General features: G+C 45.3%; 1 long non-coding RNA gene across 1 annotated transcript in view; it reads right to left on the bottom strand.

The window, feature by feature from the left end:
• Positions 1-11,211: 11,211 nt before the first annotated feature.
• The window catches only part of LOC123489820, a 12,482-nt gene continuing 661 nt past the window's right edge, over positions 11,212-23,032 (bottom strand). The window contains exons 2-3 of the long non-coding RNA XR_006660677.1: positions 22,999-23,032; positions 11,212-11,250 (exon numbers count right to left, since the gene is read on the bottom strand). The exon at positions 22,999-23,032 is cut by the window's right edge and continues 46 nt beyond it. This is a non-coding gene — a long non-coding RNA (uncharacterized LOC123489820). The remainder of the gene's footprint in view (positions 11,251-22,998) is intronic.

The raw sequence follows: 23,032 nt of genomic DNA, 5'->3' as shown, positions 1-23,032 counted from the left end.
CCTACTGTGAAGCATGGGGGTGGAAACATCATGCTTTGGGGCTGTTTTTCTGCAAAGGGACAAGGAGCGACTGATCCATGTAAAGGAAAGAATGAATGGGGCCATGTTTCGTAAGATTTTGAGTGAAAACCTCCTTCCATCAGCAAGGACATTGAAGATGAAACGTGGCTGGGTCTTTCAGCATGACAATGATCCCAAACACACCGCCTGGGCAACGAAGGAGTGGCTTCGTAAAGCATTTCAAGGTCCTGGAGTGGCTAGCCAGTCTCCAGATTTCAACCCCATAGAAAATCTTTGGAGGGAGTTGAAAGTCCGTGTTGCCCAGCGACAGCCCCAAAACATCACTGCTCTAGAGGAGATCTGCATGGAGGAATGGGCCAAAATACCAGCAACAGTGTGTGAAAACCTTGTGAAGACTTACAGAAAACGTTTGACCTGTGTCATTGCCAACAAAGGGTATATAACAAAGTATTGAGAAACTTTTGTTATTGACCAAATGCTTATTTTCCACCATAATTTGCAAATAAATTCATTAAAAATCCTACAATGTGATTTTCTGGATTTTTTTTTCTCATTTTGTCTGTCATAGTTGACGTGTACCTATGATGAAATTACAGGCCTCTCATCTTTTTAAGTGGGAGAACTTGCACAATTGGTGGCTGACTAAATACTTTTTTTCCCCCACTGTATAGTAGGACTGACCCCATTTAGTCGAACTGTTCGATTGTTTGGTCGATAGGCTGTTGGTCAACCGAGATTTATAAAAACAAATATATAAAAAACATTATGGCACGAGACAGCTGTCTGATTCACGCCTGTCTCAGTGGCTCACCAGTAGTACAGTCGTGGTCAAAAGTTTTGGTCTTCACAAAGTTTGCTGCTTCAGTGTTGAGATATTTTTGTCAGATGTTACTATGAAGTATAATTACAAGCATTCCATACGTGTCAAAGGCTTTTATTGACAATTACATAAAGTTTATGCAAAGAGTCAATATTTGCAGTGCTGATCCTTCTTTTTCAAGACCTCTGCAATCCGCCCTGGCATGCTGTCAATTAACTTCTGGGCCACATCCTGACTGATGGCAACCCATTCTTGCACAATCAATGCTTAGAGTTTGTCAGAATTTGTGGGTTTTTGTTTGTCCACCCGCCTCTTGAGGATCAACCACAAGTTCTCAATGGGATTAAGGTCTGGGGAGTTTCCTGGCCATGGACCCAAAATGTCGATGTTTTGTTCCCCAAGCCACTTAGTTATCACTTTTGCTGGAAAAGGCATTGGTCATCACCAAACTGTTCTTGGATGGTTGGGAGAAGTTGCTCTCGGAGGGATGTGTTGGTACCATTCTTTATTCATGGCTGTGTTCTTAGGCAAAAATGTGAGTGAGCCCACTCCCTTGGCTGAGAAGCAGCCCCACACATGAATGGTCTCAGGATGCTTTACTGTTGGCATGACACAAGACTGATGGTAGCGCTCACATTGTCTTCTCCGGACAAGGTGTTTTCCGGATGCCCCAAACAATCGGAAAGGGGATTCATTAGAGAAAATGACTTTACCCCAGTCCTCAGCATTCCAATCCCCTGTACCTTTTGCAGAATATCAGTCTGTCCCTGATGTTCTTCCTGGGAGAAGTGGCTTCCTCGCTGCCCTTCTTGACACCAGGCCATCCTCCAAAAGACTTCGCCTCACTGTGCGTGGCAGATGCACTCACACCTGCCTGCTGCCATTTCTGAGCAAGCTCTGCACTGGTGGTGCCCCGATCCGCAGCTGAATCAACTTTGGGAGACGGTCCTGGCGCTTACTGGACTTTCTTGGGCACCCTGACGCCTTCTTCACAACAATTGAACCTCTCTCCTTGAAGTTCTTGATGATCCGATAAATGGTTGATTTAGGTGCAATCTCACTAGCAGCAATATCCTTGCCTGTGAAGCCCTTTTTGTGCAAAGCAATGATGACGGCAGGTGTTTCCTTGCAGGTAACCATGGTTAACAGAGGAAGAACAATGATTTCAAGCACCACCCTCCTTTTAAAGCTTCCAGTCTGTTATTCTAACTCAATCAGCAAGTCAGAGTGATCTCCAGCCTTGTCCTCGTCAACACTCTCACCTGTGTTAACGAGAGAATCACTGACATGATGGCAGCTGGTCCTTTTGTGGCAGGGCTGAAATGCAGTGGATTTTTGGGGGGGATTAAGTTCATTTTCATGGCAAAGAGGGACTTTGCAATACATCTGATCACTCTTCATGACATTCTGGAGTACGTGCAAATTGCCATTATCAAAACTGAGGCAGCAGACTGTGAAAATTAGTATTTGTGTCATTCTCAAAACTTTTGACCGACTGTACATTTACAGTTAATTCCCATAATTTCTAATCTACAATGTTTCTTTGGCTAGGGTAATTTCTGTTAATGCATTCAATATATTATTATCACAATCTTACTGTTGTCATCGTAGAGTGGACACGTTTGCATTGTGCACAAACTAGGCTACACTTGTGAGAAAAAGTTTTGGTTTATTTAATTCCATTTGTCAATTTATTAATTGTCTTTTGTTTGGAGCGCTCCTGTCAATCTTGAGTAAGGACACTCACTTGATTATGGATAGAACTAGGCCTATGCTACCTGGCCTGCCAAATGTAGGCCTATAAATGTGCCCATTTGGGGATCTGATACTATTTCTGATTGTCTTAACTCACCATCACCGTGGAGCTTCTCAAAGTAATTTTTCTTCACCTCAAACAGAAAGTAAACTAAGTCTGTTTTTACATCCATTGAGAACGCAAATAGCCTACAGCTGTGTCTGTCCAGAGCTCACTGGCGCAGAAAACTGAGGGCCCAGAATATTTTATACAATGTTGCAAGTTTGGTAGCACGATTGGGCTGGACCTATTAATAGTTACATTAAAATGTTTGTCATTTAGCAGACGTTCTTATCCAGAGCGACTTACAGTTAGTGAGTGCATACATTTTTCATATAGTTGATACAATGTTTCAAGTTCCTTGCAGACAGGCCATGCTCAGCCAATGTGATTTATAGAATATTTATTTTTAAATCAGGATATTTTCTACCTGCAGGCTGCAATGTATTTATTTGTTGGTTTCTGTAGACTATTTTTGATAATCTTGATTTACCACATGACATTGATTTTGAGATATGAAGACTTTATTATAAATAAAATAACTGTTCAACAAAAATGTGCATATGAAAATCACAACTGTCAGGCAGATCAGTAGAAATGGGAGGATAACTTGGCACTCCAAATGGAAAAGACATCAAACTGTCACGCAGATCAGTAGAAATGGGAGGATACCTTGGCACTCCAAATGGAAAAGGACATCATAACTGTCCCGCAGATCAGTAGAAATGGGAGGATAACTTGGCACTCCAAATGGAAAAGGACATCATAACTGTCACGCAGATCAGTAGAAATGGGAGGATACCTTGGCACTCCAAATGGAAAAGGACATCATAACTGTCACGCAGATCAGTAGAAATGGGAGGATAACTTGGCACTCCAAATGGAAAAGGACATCATAACTGTCACGCAGATCAGTAGAAATGGGAGGATACCTTGGCACTCCAAATGGAAAAGGACATCATAACTGTCAGGCAGATCAGTAGAAATGGGAGGATACCTTGGCACTCCAAATGGAAAAGGACATCATAACTGTCACGCAGATCAGTAGAAATGGCAGGATACCTTGGCACTCCAAATGGAAAAGGACATCATAACTGTCACGCAGATCAGTAGAAATGGGAGGATAACTTGGCACTCCAAATGGAAAAGGACATCATAACTGTCACGCAGATCAGTAGAGAAATGGGAGGATAACTTGGCACTCCAAATGGAAAAGGACATCATAACTGTCACGCAGATCAGTAGAAATGGGAGGATAACTTGGCACTCCAAATGGAAAAGGACATCATAACTGTCACACAGATCAGTAGAAATGGGAGGATACCTTGGCACTCCAAATGGAAAAGGACATCATAACTGTCACGCAGATCAGTAGAAATGGGAGGATAACTTGGCACTCCAAATGGAAAAGGACATCATAACTGTCACGCAGATCAGTAGAAATGGGAGGATAACTTGGCACTCCAAATGGAAAAGGACATCATAACTGTCACGCAGATCAGTAGAAATGGGAGGATAACTTGGCACTCCAAATGGAAAAGGACCAGACCGCTGGTTTAACCTATTACTTATTAGAGGCAACTTCAGGAGCGTCACGGCAGAATGTGTGGAGGCCAGCAGCAGCGGGCAGCAGGAGGAGAGGGGGGCGGGGAACAGTTTTTTTTTCTTCTTCTGGCTAGGCTATATTGATCTCTGGCTCCCCTCTTTAGTAATTTGTGTCATCATTTTTAATTGCAGTTTTTAAAGCATCAGATAAGCTTAGTAGCCTACAAACATACAAGTTTTTAAATTTCGTCCCAATCAATTGGTCGAAAAAAAACGGACAATTCTCGTTCGACAAACATTTTTTTTTTTTTTTTTGTGGACTGCCCCAAATATAGTGTACTTCTATGAGTAAATCAGGTGCGCGTCCTTATTCAGCAGTGACAGCCACATTCTGCCTGGCGAATAATAATAATAATAATAATCAAATTAAGTCATTCATTTCTTAAAGAGACAGCGCACAGTTTTAGAAGAGATTGCTTCTTCTATGCAAATGTTGTTAAATCAGTACAATAAAATAATATGTTCTCTTAGCTGTTACCAATAAAATAAATGTCCTAAATGGAAGGGATTGTTTGTCATCTGTAGCCCCGTGAACTAGGTGAAAACAGGCTCAATACCTCAATGCATTCACACTCCTATTGAATAATATGCATTCACCTGATTTACCCAATCTATCAATAGAGATTTACATTTTTTTACATTTTTAGTCATTTAGCAGACGCTCTTATCCAGAGCGACTTACAGGAGCAATTAGGGTTAAGTGCCTTGCTCAAGGGCACATCGACAGATTTTTCACCTAGTCGGCTCGGTGATTAGAACCAGCGACCTTTCGGTTACTGGCACAACGCTCTTACCCACTAGGCTACCTGCCGCCCTACTTACCACTCAGATAAACGATTACCTTTGTTGTTTTGTAGTTAGATTGGTAAAAAAAAAAAAGTCTAATTGACTCAATGCATACATGACTGTAATTTTTTATAAACATCAAATGTTTATGATATTGAACTCAAAGTTGCCCAACGATTGACAGAGCAGTAGCTGAGTTTATCGGTTTGGATCAAGTGCCGTTCTGGGACTTTGGCTAATATGCCTTTTTTGTGTGATATTTTTGGTATTGAGTATCGTGATGGTATCGAGTATTGTGATACTAAACCTATCGGTATCAAGTCCAAATTCTGGTATCGTGACAACACTACCATCAGGTAACAACTGAATAAGCAGAAGATATGAGGTAAACTTTTGGCCACAGTCCCCCAAGTCAGCAACCCATGATTATCATCCCCCAAGTCAGCAACCCATGATTATCATCCTTGGAAAACCAACCATATTAAAACCAACTAGCCATCTGATGAAGAGGTCAGCAACATCCCATGGACCTGTTGAAACACTGTCATGTTTCACAACTTCTACCCACTGTGGTTGGTTGATGAACAGATAAATAACATCCACATAGATAGTGAACTGGTCCCCAGTAGCTCAGTTGGTAGAGCATGGTGCTTGCAACTGCCAGGGTTGTGGGTTCGTTTCCCCACGGGGGGTCCAGTATGGAAATGTATGCACTCACTAACTGTAAGACGCTCTGGATAAGAGTATTCTTGCCAATTGAAAATGTGTTTTTCATTCTAGCAGTCGTGCCTGCATGTCAAAGGTCACGGTAGCAACATAACTTGTAAACTACAACACGATAGTATTTCAGGCATTCACAGCTTTACATTCGTTAATGCATTTAGTCTAATTCTACTGTTAAATTAACCTTGCATTGTTATACAGATTCAATTTTTGTAAACGTGACATTTATCTCAGAGGGGCTTAAAGGGTACAGTAGCATAAAGCCTGAATGGAAAATGGCAACAAATAAATATTGATCAATATGATCGACACTAACTTTGCATAATATTGTAGCTCATCGCGTATATATATATATATATATTTTTTTAAAGTCATTTAGCAGACGCTCTTATCCAGAGCGACTTACAGTTAGTGAATACATATATATAATTTATTTTTATACTGGCCCCCGTGGAAAACGAACCCACAACCCTGGCTTGCAAACGCCATGCTCTATCAACTGAGCTACATCCCTGCCGGCCATTCCCTCCCCTTCCCTGGACGACGCTGGGCCAATTGTCGCCGCCCATTAGTCTCCCGGTCGCGGCCGGCTCAGACAGAGCCGGCCGCGAACCACCGGTTTCCAAATATTTACCCCAAACCACCGGTTTCCAAATATTTTATGAGAAGACTACGCTATTCTGAATTCTTCACCATAAAAATCACTGTTGTTCCAATTAAGCCCAGTACGCTCCTATTGAGCCCGGTTTGCATTGAAACACATGGGGATAGTGTGTTGATATGCATAATATTCAATGAGCTTGAGCATAGTTTTTTTTTTGTTCAGATTTACGTTGATTAAAAACGCACAAAAAGCGACAGGTTATGCATCTAGCCCTGGTGCCTTTACCAAGATTAGAAACCATTAGAAACCTCTTTACTCTCTCTTAAGACGTCTGGAGCGGACAGGAAGTGGTCGATGCAGAGAGACTAGAAGAAGACCAGGGTTGAGGGATATCAGGGAACAAGACGACGACTACTGGGCAACTCCTTATGGCCTTTCAGGTGGAGGCATCGTCATTGTTGTCCTTCACTCATCCAGGTGATAAGTGTTTTTTTTGTTTTGTTTTTTTCTTCTGTTACTTTTGTAATAGAACAATAGAGAGGAGACTTGAACTGTCTTCAGACAGGCTTTAGGAAGACAAGTTGATCTAATTCACAACAATAGCAGTACAGCAAAGGTGAACCAGCTTTTCAGATAATTCATAGAAACTTTGTGCATGGCTTCTTATCCACAGACAGCCAGTGTGGGTGCAGGGTTTTTTTTAATAACCAAGCAATAACACCTGATTCAACTAATCATGTCTTGATTGAAGTCTATGATTAGTTAAATCAGGTGTGTACTGGTTCAACTACAATAACAGCCTAAGTCCAGATCTGTGATGTGATTGGACCCCCCCAGTACTTTGTTGAAGCACCTTTGTCAGCGATTACAGCATCTTCTTGGGTATGACGCTACAAGCTTGGCACACATGTATTTGGGGAGTTTCTCCCCATTCTTCTCTGCAGATCCTCTCAAGCTGTGTCAAGTTGTATGGGGAGCGTCGCTGCACAGCTATTTTCAGGTCTCTCCAGAGATGTTCGATCAGGTTCAAGTCCGGGCTCTGGCTGGGCCACTCAAGGACATTCAGAGTCTTGTCCCGAAGCCACTCCTGCGTTGTCTTGGCTGTGTGCTTAGGGTTGTTGTCCTGTTGGAAGGTGAACCTTCGCCCCAGTCTGAGGTCCTGAGCGCTCTGTAGCAGGTTTTCATCAAGGATCTCTCTGTACTTTGCTCCGTTCATCTTTGCCTCGATCCTGACTAGTCTCCCAGTCCCTGCCGATGAAAAACATCCCCACAGTATGATGGGAGAAACTCCTCAAATACAGGTGAGCCAGGCTTGTAGCGTCATACCCAAGGAGATGCTGTAATCGCTGCCAAAGCTGCTTCAACAAAGTACTGAGTAAAGGGTCTGAATACTTTTGTAAATGTGACTTCAGTTCTTTATTTTATAAATTAGCTAAAATTAAATTAAAATAAAAAAACTTTAGATTTGTCATTATGGGGTATTGTTTGTAGATTTATGAGGAAAAAAGCAATGTAATCAATTACAGAATAAGGCTGTAACTTAACAAAATGTGGAAAAAGTAAAGGGGGTCTGAATACTTTCCGAAGGCACTGTTGATAAAAGGTATAAACAGACAGATCGAGTAAACAGAAAAACACAGTACAATTTTTCCAGAAACCATATTCCAAAAGCCTTCATGGATGCAAGGATGAGGATTCTTGGACATCCAATCAAGTGTAAAAAAAAAAAAAAAACGTTAAAAAGTCTAATGTGTCCCTCCACAACTACCCTGGCCTCCACGGATGAAGCCCAATCGCAAGATACGTGCCTCCCGCAACTACCAACCTGGAGAGCGGAGGAGGGTTGTGGCAGGGGACAACAACCTCCAAGAGCCAGGGAGACTGTCTCATGCCAGGGGACAACAACCTCCAAGAGCCAGGGAGACTGTCTCATGCCAGGGGGACAACAACCTCCAAGAGCCAGGGAGACTGTCTCATGCCAGGGGGACGAGGCTTGATAAACAAGTTAAGGACTTCTTCCTCCCCCCAGACCTGTGCCTGGGGGGGGGGGCGGTGTGAGGAAGATGGTTAGGAGAGGACAACTCAACCCAAGGCCAGCCAATCATGCCAAATAGGTCTTTGGACTGCTCACACACACTTGATGGACACAGACTCAGTTCTTTGTGTGCACTGGGAACCAAAGCACTCTGTACTCAAATGTAGAATTTAAATCTGGTTAATAACATGAAACCTGATTCTATGACGTCTCAGTGTTCAGTCATTTAGATTAGATTGAACTACACCACCAGTACAAGAAAGCCTGTAAAGTCTGTGGCTCACAGCTATTCTCTACGTTGTCAGCACCTGATGTTCAGATAGAATGCATTGGAACACCTTGTATTGAGATTAAGAAATGCCAACAGAGCTTTTTCAGCACACAAAAAATACATATTTATTCTGGCTTCTGAACATAAACCACAATACAACAGTGCCTGCTACGAACACTCGTATACAACAAAAGTGTCACAAAACATTTCAGTGTAGATACAAATATTTATGAGCAATATAAATATTTTGGAACAATATAAAACAGATGTCTGAACAACAGAACAAGTTGTTCATTTCACTGGGGTCCCAGTCATTCGGTCCATGTCCTCTTTTTGAAGTCATGCACAATCTCATGCAGCTGGTGACAGACTTCCTCTGAGTTTTGGCGAGAGTTCATCCATGAAATCAGCTATAGGTGCCAGGGCCCTGTGGAGAGGAGGAGAAGAGGGGGGACATTAGGAGAGTCTGGAGAGCAGTGTGCATGGTGAGGAGAGGAGGAGATCAGAGTAAAGGAGGAGAATCTGAAATGATTTGTATTTATTTACCTCTGGGACAAGCTGGTGGCTCGGTGTATGACTTTCTTCAGATTGAGATCTGTCTTCAATCATTTGCAATGCCTTTGCGAGTGATGTGTCAAGGACTGAGTCTGCAGCTCTCTGCTGCTAACCTGTAGCGTCGGTGAGGAGCAAGCCAGTGGAGTAGGACTTGGGAGGGCTCAGGATAGAACTTACCAGGTCCTACATGGATTGTTTCCAATTCTGCACTGCAGCTCAGTGCGGGAGATGGGCGGGGGGCCAATCACCAGGCAGTGCTGGGGGCAGAGGCAGTGCTGGGGGCCAATCACCAGTCAGTACTTGGGGCAGAGAACAAAACCAGGTGTTGTCTCCATTCAGTGGTGTCTGTGCCTTGAAAAATTTAAAAAAGTAGAGGGCTATTCATTACACATATGCAAACCGATCAACGAACATCAAATATCATTAACCGAGACTAAAATAGACTATATAAACGGCCTGGACTAGCTACTCAACGCTGATAAAACGTTTGCAACATTTTGACTTGCTACCAAACGTTGACTTTGCTGTTATCAATGTGGGAAACTTCTGATAAAAAGTTGTAAAGATCTTTAGTTTATTTGGTTGGCTCACTTGCTTTCTCTGGACAAGTATGCCGCTAGGCTATCTAGCCGCCAAGTAGCTAGCGCTAGCTATTGTTAGCAAAACATGGCTACTTTTTGCTCGACTACAATAGAAAATACAACATACCCCATCCTTTGGTGAAGACGGCATGTTGCTTTTAATCTTCCCCTGCTTCACGTGCTGAACAAGCCAGCAGCAACATTTCTGGAGTAGCCTTTCCACCGGCTGAGCCCTCGTTTCTTTTCTTGCCTTGACGAACTTCGAGAAACCTACCCCAGTTCTTTGAACAAGTGGTTGGGTCGGACCCCAGCGTCGCCGCAATCTCCCGCCATTAATTGGATGGGTGTCCACATAAAAATCGTCTGTCCTCGGTTGCAACACTCACTACTGAGTTCCAAACTGCCTCTGGAAGCAACGTCAGCACAAGAACTGTTCGTCATGAAATGGGTTTCCATGGCACACAAGCCTCAGATCACCATGTGCAATGCCAAGCGTCGGCTGGAGTGGTGTAAAGCTCGCCGCCATTGGACTCTGGAGCAGTGGAAACGCGTTCTCTTTAGTGATGAATCACGCCTCACCAGATGGCAGACCGACGGACGAATATGGGATTGGCAGATGCCAGGAGAACGCTACCTGCCCGAATGCATAGTGCCAACTGTAAAGTCTGGTGCAGGAGGAATAATGGTCTGGGGTTCGGGTTTTTCATGGTTCGGGCTAGGCCCCTTAGTTCCAGTGAAGGGAAATCTTAACGCTACAGCATACAATTACATTCTAGACCATTCTGTGCTTCCAACTTGGTGGCAACCCCATCAAACACCTTTGGGATGAATTGGAAAGCTGACTGCGAGCCAGGCCTAATCGCCCAACATCAGTGCCGACCTCATTAATGCTCTTGTGGCTGAATGGAAGCAAGTCCCTGCAGCAATGTTCTAACATCTAGTGGAAAGCCTTCCCAGAAGAGTGGAGGCTGTTATAGCAGCAAAGGGGGGACCAACTCCATATTAATGCCCATGATTTTGGAATGAGATGTTCGATGAGCAGGTGTCCACATACTATTGGTCATGTGGTGTATGAACAAGAACTGCTCCGAACTGCTTCGGTTGCCATAACCCTAACTACTAACCCCAATTCTAAACCTAATTATAACCCTAACCCCTAAGCTTAAAATACCCCCCACACACACACACACACACACACACACACACACAGGAGAACGCATTGCAACAGGGGGCGGCAGGTAGCCTAGTGGTTAAGAGCGTTGGGCCAGTAACCGAAAGGACGCTGGTTCGAATCCCCAAGCTGACTAGGTGAAAAATCTGTTGATGTGCCCTTGAGCAAGGCACTTGCTCTTGTAAGTCGCTCTGGATAAGAGCGTCCGCTAAATGTAGAAAATGTAAAATTTAATGCAACACTTACCTTATCAACAGGAAGTGGTAAAGGTGCTTGGATGACGCTGTGGAGAGGACAGAGGTCAGGAGTCAGAGCTCAGTTCAGAGAGAGGTTAAAGGTCATTCAACAGTTTATACCATAGAGATACATCTATATATACACAGTCTGTTACAGCCCGAATTCAACATTAGATTCTCACCCATCTACACACAATATCCCATAATGACAAAGTGAAAATGCTAATGTTTGAAAATGAAATACAGAGATCTCATTTACACAAGTATTCACACCCCATTTGCTATGACACTCCAAATTGAGCTCAGGTGCATCCAATTCCCTTTGATCATACTTGAGACGTCACTACAACTTGGAGTCCAACTGTGGCCAATTCAAATGTTTAGACATCACTGTGGGCAATATACCACCCCTCCTATCTCTGTGGGCTATATACCACCCCTCCTATCTCTGTGGGCTACATACCACCCCTCCTATCTCTGTGGGCAATATACCACCCCTCCTATCTCTGTGGGCAATATACCACCCCTCCTATCTCTGTGGGCTATATACCACCCCTCCTATCTCTGTGGGCAATATACCACCCCTCCTATCTCTGTGGGCAATATACCACCCCTCCTATCTCTGTGGGCAATATACCACCCCTCCCATCTCTGTGGGCTATATACCACCCCTCCTATCTCTGTGGGCTACATACCACCCCTCCCATATCTGTGGGCTATATACCACCCCTCCTATCTCTGTGGGCTACATACCACCCCTCCCATCTCTGTGGGCTATATACCACCCCTCCCTATCTCTGTGGGCTATATACCACCCCTCCTATCTCTGTGGGCTATATACCACCCCTCCTATCTCTGTGGGCTATATACCACCCCTCCTATCTCTGTGGGCTATATACCACCCCTCCTATCTCTGTGGGCTATATACCACCCCTCCTATCTCTGTGGGCAATATACCACCCCTCCCATCTATGTGGGCTATATACCACCCCTCCTATCTCTGTGGGCTACATACCACCCCTCCCATATCTGTGGGCTATATACCACCCCTCCTATCTCTGTGGGCTACATACCACCCCTCCCATCTCTGTGGGCTATATACCACCCTCCTATCTCTGTGGGCTATATACCACCCCTCCTATCTCTGTGGGCTATATACCACCCCTCCTATCTCTGTGGGCTATATACCACCCCTCCTATCTCTGTGGGCTACATACCACCCCTCCCATATCTGTGGGCTATATACCACCCCTCCTATCTCTGTGGGCTACATACCACCCCCTCCCATCTCTGTGGGCTATATACCACCCCTCCTATCTCTGTGGGCTATATACCACCCCTCCTATCTCTGTGGGCTATATACCACCCCTCCTATCTCTGTGGGCTATATACCACCCCTCCTATCTCTGTGGGCTATATACCACCCCTCCTATCTCTGTGGGCTATATACCACCCCCTCCTATCTCTGTGGGCAATATACCACCCCCTCCCATCTCTGTGGGCTATATACCACCCCTCCTATCTCTGTGGGCTACATACCACCCCTCCCATATCTGTGGGCTATATACCACCCCTCCTATCTCTGTGGGCTACATACCACCCCTCCCATCTCTGTGGGCTATATACCACCCCTCCTATCTCTGTGGGCTATATACCACCCCTCCTATCTCTGTGGGCTATATACCACCCCTCCTATCTCTGTGGGCTATATACCACCCCTCCTATCTCTGTGGGCTATATACCACCCCTCCTATCTCTGTGGGCTATATACCACCCCTCCTATCTCTGTGGGCAATATACCACCCCTCCTATCTCTGTGGGCAATATACCACCCCTCCTATCTCTGTGGGCAATATACCACCCCTCCTATCTCTGTGGGCTACATACCACCCCTCCTATCTCTGTGGGCTATATACCACCCCTCCTATCTCTGTGGGCTATATACCACCCCTCCTATCTCTGTGGGCTATATACCACCCCTACTATCTCTGTGGGCTACATACCACCCCTCCTATCTCTGTGGGCTATATACCACCCCTCCTATCTCTGTGGGCTATATACCACCCCTCCTATCTCTGTGGGCTATATACCACCCCCTCCTATCTCTGTGGGCAATATACCACCCCTCCTATCTCTGTGGGCAATATACCACCCCTCCTATCTCTGTGGGCAATATACCACCCCTCCTATCTCTGTGGGCTACATACCATCCCACCCTCTTCTGATCTCTATATATTTTAACCATGCTGTGACGCTTCACTTCAGTCTTTCTAATCGCATAGAATCAACCGATTGAGAGTTGAAGATAAACGTTTTAGCTAAGAGTATTATTATATTGTTAAATGATTGACCATGTCTTCCCATATCTCCCAACAATGCTATTTATAGTGTTAATTTTAGATAAATGTTATGACATTATAGCCATACCTGAATCTGAGACCAGAAAGAGGCTGCCTGGGGTCCAGAATAGATGGTCTAACTCCCTCAAACTACACTCTGGACCTCAAAGTCAGTTCCACTGCGTTTCACTGTTCCCCTCTAACCAGGGACTGATTTAGACCTGGGACACCAGGTGGGTGCAATTAAGTTTCAGGTAGAACAGAAAACCAGCAGGCTCCGGACCTCGTAGGGTCAGAGTTGAACACCCCTGGTCTAACGATTCTGTCTCTTCACAGCAAAATCTGCAGATCTGAGATGGTTGTATGCCCCATATATTTAACATTTTGTTTGTGGCAAGACTTTTGTACAATAATTTAAGCTGAAAAGCACAAAATATTGAATCTTGCTTTGTAAACTCAGCAAAAAAAGAAACGTCCCTTTTGCAGAACCCTGTCTTTCAAAGATCATTCGTAAAAATGTATAAAGCCACACCAAGTCTCGCGGGGGAAAAAAGTAGAACCCAAAGTAGTCTAAATGAGTTGATGGAATCTATTTTCTTACGATTATTGGTCAAATTTCAAGAATTTATCAAATAGATTACCATGTATAGTTTTGTAAGACTATAACTTACCAAACCACCCAGCTTTGGACTAGTTAGGTCTATTTCCATGCTATTGAGGAGCTGGCTAGTACATACCCATTGAGGAGCTGGCTAGTACATACCCATTGACTTTCAGGAATTTAAGCGTCGGACTCTGGGTAAGTAGACAATTACACAAAATCTCTAAAGTATCCCTTTAAACAGTTTTATACAACAGTCATGAAATAGTTAATAAACTATATCAATGTTGACAGTCCAAATGGGAGAACAGAACAGGTAAATAGAGCAGGACGTTGTTGACCTCTGTGCTGTAGTTAATGATTGACAGAAGTCAGCACAGTGACAGTGTGTATTAGGTTTGGGTATTTCCAAATACAGACCGTATGACTTTCAATAGCGTTTCAAAATATATATATATATATATATATATATATATATATATATATATATATATATATATATATATATATATATATATATATATATATATTAAAATGGATATATTTTGGCCTCATGAGGGCTGCGGGGTCCGTGCTATGCCACTGCTTATAACTATGGGTTAAGCATAACTAGAAGAAATCTAAGATGTGTCAAATAAATGGGCTGGCCTTTCTGTCCGACTCCCTCCCACTACCGCAAGAACAGCTCCCAAACCCAACCACTGTCCCGCTAGCGTTATTTCAGGCGGATATGACACAGCTCTCTTGCCAGCCATGGTCCCGGCAATGTTGCAACCCCTATAGGCAATATCAAATGACCAAAAATAACTTAGGAGAGATAGGTTAAATTACCATAGATTCTCACATGGCCCATTATATTAGGTTATCTCTATTACTGGGCTATGCCAGCCAACATGCTAGATGTAGTTGGACCAGAGCAGAGTTGGAGAGTCTGCCCTTTCTTTTAAGATATTTTTATAGCCTACCTTTTAGGAGTGGGACAGTTTTCAGACAGAAATATGGGTGATCAATATTTATTTCTAGGCAATGTTGTAAACTGTAGTCTACTCATATTTAGTAAACTACAGTCTAATCATATTTAAGTTCATGTCATATTTAAAAGTGAATTGCCACGTGATTCTCCACCCCATGTAGGCAGCCTTCTCCATCTCATTGAGACCACTCGTACTAGGCGCACTTGAACTCGCACGCCCAACTAGGAGAGGAGAGGCTACTGAAGTTGAGTGTGTGTGAACATGCAAAAAAATATGTGCTTTTAATACAATATGTAGGGTCTCGGTCAACGCATACAAAGCAGAATGATGTCAGTTTCCAAATAATCTGCGGGACAACAAAAATATTTTCATCCCCAAGTCATGTCTGACCGCCTGCTCCAGGCATGAAACATGTCTGACCGCCTGCTCCAGGCATGAAACATGTCTGACCGCCTGCTCCAGGCATGAAACATGTCTGACCGCCTGCTCCAGGCATGAAACATGTCTGACCGCCTGCTCCAGGCATGAAACATGTCTGACCGCCTGCTCCAGGCATGAAACATGTCTGACCGCCTGCTCCAGGCATGAAACATGTCTGACCGCCTGCTCCAGGCATGAAACATGTCTGACCGCCTGCTCCAGGCATGAAACATGTCTGACCGCCTGCTCCAGGCATGAAACATGTCTGACCGCCTGCTCCAGGCATGAAACATGTCTGACCGCCTGCTCCAGGCATGAAACATGTCTGACCGCCTGCTCCAGGCATGAAACATGTCTGACCGCCTGCTCCAGGCATGAAACATGTCTGACCGCCTGCTCCAGGCATGAAACATGTCTGACCGCCTGCTCCAGGCATGAAACATGTCCTGACCGCCTGCTCCAGGCATGAAACATGTCTGACCGCCTGCTCCAGGCATGAAACATGTCAGCCTCGCCGCAAATGATTTGTCGGGACGAGCGGAAACCCCGGTACGGTACAGAAGCGGTATGAAATACAGCCCTCTACCGTATACCCCGGTACGGTACAGAAACGGTATGAAATACAGCTCTCTACCGTATACCCCGGTACGGTACAGAAGCGGTATGAAAGTCTGGATACAGCCCAACCCTACAGTGTGGGTACTGTTGGTGCAGTGACCGCAGCGCATAGCCCAGTGCAGCAGTACTCAGTGACTATTTGAGAAGGTCCGCTCACACAAATCTCCTAGCAGGCAAAAGGCCCGGATGGATATTGTGATTTATCGGCTTAGTAACAACTCACATCGCGACCCCAAACTGTTCAAACTCGCCACACCCCTCGTTGGCGGAGGATATTTTGCCATTTTAAAGCTCAGTTCCTATAAATAGTTCACTAAGGTCAGTGAAGGCCCATGCACAACCAAATGAATTGTACCTTGTGCATCCATTCTGCTGTTACAACAACAGCAGTAAGTAGAAAGCCAAACAAAACAAAAAACTATACAGATTTCAGTACCCGCGGCCCGTACTGACCGCGTTCTGGGTCCGGACTCAGACAGCGTCTCGCCAATTGAGTATGACTGGCCTAGTGATTCAGAGAAAGGGTATTCATTCATTCATTCATTCATTCATTCATTCTAGGGCTGCCCGTTGCTGTTAATGGTCGGCAACCTTTTCCATTTCGAGTGGCAAGTTATCCTCCCATTTCTACCGATCTGCGTGCCAGTTATGATTTTCATATGCACATTTTGGTGGAACAGTTCAATTTAATTAATAATAAAGTCTGCATATCTCAAAATCAATGTCATGTGGTTAATAAAAAGAGCTTGTCTGGTAGGCTCGCGTCGCTCTGCAGCTCGCGGCTGGGTTTCCTTTTGTCACCCGTGACAGTTTACGAGCCCTGCCACATCCGACGAGCGTCAGAGCCGGCGTTGTAGGATTCAATCTTAGTCCTGTATTGACGCTTTGCCTGTTTGATGGTTCGTCGGAGGGCATAGCGGGATTTCTTATAAGCGTCCGGGTTAGAGTCCCACTCCTAGAAAGCGGCAGCTCTACCCTTTAGCTCAGTGCGAATGTTGCCTGTAATCCATGGCTTCTGGTTGGGGTATGTACGTACGGTCACTGTGGGGACGACATCATCGATGCACTTACTCATTCTACTTTTTTTCTCCTGCTGAACACTACCTACCTAGTTTTCTGTACCGCGACTCAGGTGGAATGAGCCATGAGCTAAGAATGGGAAACACTGATTTAGACTGCTAGACATACTGTATGACACATTACATACATACACAGTTTAAAATGGGAATAATTTGATTTGCTCTTCTTCTGTAACCAAGGACTGATGTTCCTACCTTGGACCTGTTTAACTGCCAGTATCAAAATGTCTGCCTGTGTTGAATGTTACGGTTAGAGTTGGGCTGCAGACTGGGCGGGGACACTGATTATGTCTCTGGTGATGTTGTGACTTCCTACAGCCTCTCTGGCTGGTGTGATGTGTATCAGGTGATGTTGTGACTTCCTACAGCCTCTCTGGCTGGTGTGATGTGTATCAGGTGATGTTGTGACTTCCTACAGCCTCTCTGGCTGGTGTGATGTGTATCAGGTGATGTTGTGACTTCCCTACAGCCTCTCTGGCTGGTGTGATGTGTATCAGGTGATGTTGTGACTTCCTACAGCCTCTCTGGCTGGTGTGATGTGTATCAGGTGATGTTGTGACTTCCTACAGCCTCTCTGGCTGGTGTGATTATGTCTCTGGTGATGTTGTGACTTCCTACAGCCTCTCTGGCTGGTGTGATTATGTCTCTGGTGATGTTGTGACTTCCTACAGCCTCTCTGGCTGGTGTGATGTGTATCAGGTGATGTTGTGACTTCCTACAGCCTCTCTGGCTGGTGTGATGTGTATCAGGTGATGTTGTGACTTCCTACAGCCTCTCTGGCTGGTGTGATGTGTATCAGGTGATGTTGTGACTTCCTACAGCCTCTCTGGCTGGTGTGATGTGTATCAGGTGATGTTGTGACTTCCTACAGCCTCTCTGGCTGGTGTGATGTGTATCAGGTGATGTTGTGACTTCCTACAGCCTCTCTGGCTGGTGTGATGTGTATCAGGTGATGTTGTGACTTCCTACAGCCTCTCTGGCTGGTGTGATGTGTATCAGGTGATGTTGTGACTTCCTACAGCCTCTCTGGCTGGTGTGATGTGTATCAGGTGATGTTGTGACTTCCTACAGCCTCTCTGGCTGGTGTGATGTGTATCAGGTGATGTTGTGACTTCCTACAGCCTCTCTGGCTGGTGTGATTATGTCTCTGGTGATGTTGTGACTTCCTACAGCCTCTCTGGCTGGTGTGATGTGTATCAGGTGATGTTGTGACTTCCTACAGCCTCTCTGGCTGGTGTGATGTGTATCAGGTGATGTTGTGACTTCCTACAGCCTCTCTGGCTGGTGTGATGTGTATCAGGTGATGTTGTGACTTCCTACAGCCTCTCTGGCTGGTGTGATGTGTATCAGGTGATGTTGTGACTTCCTACAGCCTCTCTGGCTGGTGTGATTGTGTATCAGGTGATGTTGTGACTTCCTACAGCCTCTCTGGCTGGTGTGATGTGTATCAGGTGATGTTGTGACTTCCCTACAGCCTCTCTGGCTGGTGTGATGTGTATCAGGTGATGTTGTGACTTCCTACAGCCTCTCTGGCTGGTGTGATGTGTATCAGGTGATGTTGTGACTTCCTACAGCCTCTCTGGCTGGTGTGATTATGTCTCTGGTGATGTTGTGACTTCCTACAGCCTCTCTGGCTGGTGTGATGTGTATCAGGTGATGTTGTGACTTCCTACAGCCTCTCTGGCTGGTGTGATTGTGTATCAGGTGATGTTGTGACTTCCTACAGCCTCTCTGGCTGGTGTGATGTGTATCAGGTGATGTTGTGACTTCCTACAGCCTCTCTGGCTGGTGTGATTGTGTATCAGGTGATGTTGTGACTTCCTACAGCCTCTCTGGCTGGTGTGATGTGTCTCTGGTGATGTTGTGACTTCCTACAGCCTCTCTGGCTGGTGTGATTATGTCTCTGGTGATGTTGTGACTTCCTACAGCCTCTCTGGCTGGTGTGATTGTGTATCAGCCGATGTTGTGACTTCCTACAGCCTCTCTGGCTGGTGTGATTGTGTATCAGGTGATGTTGTGACTTCCTACAGCCTCTCTGGCTGGTGTGATTGTGTATCAGCCGATGTTGTGACTTCCTACAGCCTCTCTGGCTGGTGTGATTGTGTATCAGACGATGTTGTGACTTCCTACAGCCTCTCTGGCTGGTGTGATGTGTATCAGGTGATGTTGTGACTTCCCTACAGCCTCTCTGGCTGGTGTGATGTGTATCAGGTGATGTTGTGACTTCCTACAGCCTCTCTGGCTGGTGTGATGTGTATCAGGTGATGTTGTGACTTCCTACAGCCTCTCTGGCTGGTGTGATTGTTTATCAGCCGATGTTGTGACTTCCTACAGCCTCTCTGGCTGGTGTGATTGTGTATCAGGTGATGTTGTGACTTCCTACAGCCTCTCTGGCTGGTGTGATGTGTATCAGGTGATGTTGTGACTTCCTACAGCCTCTCTGGCTGGTGTGATGTGTATCAGGTGATGTTGTGACTTCCTACAGCCTCTCTGGCTGGTGTGATGTGTATCAGGTGATGTTGTGACTTCCTACAGCCTCTCTGGCTGGTGTGATGTGTATCAGGTGATGTTGTGACTTCCTACAGCCTCTCTGGCTGGTGTGATGTGTATCAGGTGATGTTGTGACTTCCTACAGCCTCTCTGGCTGGTGTGATTGTTTATCAGCCGATGTTGTGACTTCCTACAGCCTCTCTGGCTGGTGTGATGTGTATCAGGTGATGTTGTGACTTCCTACAGCCTCTCTGGCTGGTGTGATGTGTATCAGGTGATGTTGTGACTTCCTACAGCCTCTCTGGCTGGTGTGATGTGTATCAAGTGATGTTGTGACTTCCTACAGCCTCTCTGGCTGGTGTGATTGTTTATCAGCCGATGTTGTGACTTCCTACAGCCTCTCTGGCTGGTGTGATGTGTATCAGGTGATGTTGTGACTTCCTACAGCCTCTCTGGCTGGTGTGATGTGTATCAGGTGATGTTGTGACTTCCTACAGCCTCTCTGGCTGGTGTGATGTATCAGGTGATGTTGTGACTTCCTACAGCCTCTCTGGCTGGTGTGATGTGTATCAGGTGATGTTGTGACTTCCTACAGCCTCTCTGGCTGGTGTGATGTGTATCAGGTGATGTTGTGACTTCCTACAGCCTCTCTGGCTGGTGTGATTGTTTATCAGCCGATGTTGTGACTTCCTACAGCCTCTCTGGCTGGTGTGATTGTGTATCAGGTGATGTTGTGACTTCCTACAGCCTCTCTGGTTGGTGTGATTGTGTATCAGCCGATGTTGTGACTTCCTACAGCCTCTCTGGCTGGTGTGATTGTGTATCAGGTGATGTTGTGACTTCCTACAGCCTCTCTGGCTGGTGTGATTGTTTATCAGCCGATGTTGTGACTTCCTACAGCCTCTCTGGCTGGTGTGATTGTGTATCAGGTGATGTTGTGACTTCCTACAGCCTCTCTGGCTGGTGTGATTGTTTATCAGCCGATGTTGTGACTTCCTACAGCCTCTCTGGCTGGTGTGATTGTGTATCAGGTGATGTTGTGACTTCCTACAGCCTCTCTGGCTGGTGTGATTGTGTATCAGGTGATGTTGTGACTTCCTACAGCCTCTGGCTGGTGTGATGTGTATCAGGTGATGTTGTGACTTCCTACAGCCTCTCTGGCTGGTGTGATGTGTATCAGGTGATGTTGTGACTTCCTACAGCCTCTCTGGCTGGTGTGATTGTTTATCAGCCGATGTTGTGACTTCCTACAGCCTCTCTGGCTGGTGTGATGTGTATCTGGTGATGTTGTGACTTCCTACAGCCTCTCTGGCTGGTGTGATTGTGTATCAGGTGATGTTGTGACTTCCTACAGCCTCTCTGGCTGGTGTGATTGTGTATCAGGTGATGTTGTGACTTCCTACAGCCTCTCTGGCTGGTGTGATTGTGTATCAGGTGATGTTGTGACTTCCTACAGCCTCTCTGGCTGGTGTGATTGTGTATCAGCCGATGTTGTGACTTCCTACAGCCTCTCTGGCTGGTGTGATGTGTATCAGGTGATGTTGTGACTTCCTACAGCCTCTCTGGCTGGTGTGATTGTGTATCAGGTGATGTTGTGACTTCCTACAGCCTCTCTGGCTGGTGTGATTGTTTATCAGCCGATGTTGTGACTTCCTACAGCCTCTCTGGCTGGTGTGATTGTGTATCAGGTGATGTTGTGACTTCCTACAGCCTCTCTGGCTGGTGTGATGTGTATCAGGTGATGTTGTGACTTCCTACAGCCTCTCTGGCTGGTGTGATTGTGTATCAGGTGATGTTGTGACTTCCTACAGCCTCTCTGGCTGGTGTGATGTGTATCAGGTGATGTTGTGACTTCCTACAGCCTCTCTGGCTGGTGTGATGTGTATCAGGTGATGTTGTGACTTCCTACAGCCTCTCTGGCTGGTGTTTAGAGAACATTGGTGCTGTCTGATTAATATATAAACGCTTTCGCAGAGAAGGCCCATTAGACATGTTCTCTGCTGTCTGTGCTGGAGGTGTCTCCCTGTTGCAACATCGGCTGATACACATCACTGCTGATGTGGGATAGGTCTCTATAAGCTTGGCACATCTAGCCACTGGGAGTTTTGCCCATTCTTCAAGGCAAAACTGCTCGAGCTCTTTCAAGTTGGATGGGTGTAGAGCAATCTTTAAGTCATACCACAGATTCTCAATTGGATTGAGGTCTGGGCTTTGAATAGGCCATTCCAAGACATTTAAATGTTTCCCCTTAAACCACTCGAGTGTTGCTTTAGCAGTATGCTTAGGGTCATTGTCCTGCTGGAAGGTGAACCTCCGTGTCACGTTCGTTTAAGGACTGGTCAGACCAAGGCGCAGCGTGAAAGGCATACACGTTTATTTCACCGATAAACACACGAACAAAACAACAAACCAACGAAAGGTGAAGTCCTCAGGCTGAACACAAAACAAGCCTCTAACACGGAACAAGATCCCCACAACTAACGAGTGCCAACAGGCTGCCTAAGTATGATCCCCAATCAGAGACAACGAGCGACAGCTGCCTCTGATTGGGGATCACACCCGGCCAAACATAGAACTACACAACCTAGAATGAGAACATAGAAATACTAACATAGAATATCCACACCCTGACTCAACATACAAGAGTCCCGTGAGTCAGGGTGTGACAAGGCATCTCCCTGTTGCAACTTGTAATTAAACCTAAATGATTTATGATAGACTATATCAGCGCCTGCGCTTCTCTTTTGTTTCACCTGAAAATCCCCTTTACACACCTTAACCTTTAGTGACTGTTTCACTACCCCCATGACAACCCAGAACACTCCCTCCCCATCTCCTAGATCAAATCTGGTTCATGATTTGCATAAATAAAAATGTGGTGACCGGCGAGTGGCACAAACAAATGAAGTCTCTAAAGAAAGGTTTTCTATCGTGACCCGTCACAGAATCACAACTGTAGACAATTTGATCTTCATCTCTGTATGTGGAAGCTCATCTTCCCAGACACTTTCACGCCGGAAATACAACTCTACTGTAGACAGATGTTTACCTTCATGATTAACTACAAGTAAAAAAATATTTAACAGTATATCTGACAGCTATTTCCAGATGATTTCGCTCCTTTAAATCCCATCAAAAAAATAAAAAAGGTCAAAAGGGACAAGATTATTGTGAAAGTTAAACAGTTGGTTGACCTTTTGCATTGCATGGGCATCTCACGCTATTAAACTAGCCCTGTGCCTAGGTCCCAAAGAGGTTGGGGTCTCTGACTTACCGGGCTTCTTACCGGTGTTGCGCTATCCTCCACA

Source organism: Coregonus clupeaformis, unplaced genomic scaffold, assembly GCF_020615455.1.
Source record: "Coregonus clupeaformis isolate EN_2021a unplaced genomic scaffold, ASM2061545v1 scaf3352, whole genome shotgun sequence".
In the NCBI taxonomy this organism is placed as follows: Eukaryota; Metazoa; Chordata; class Actinopteri; order Salmoniformes; family Salmonidae; genus Coregonus; species Coregonus clupeaformis.
The sequence above is the reverse complement of the archived record's forward strand: the minus strand, read 5'-3'. Positions and strand labels throughout refer to the sequence as shown.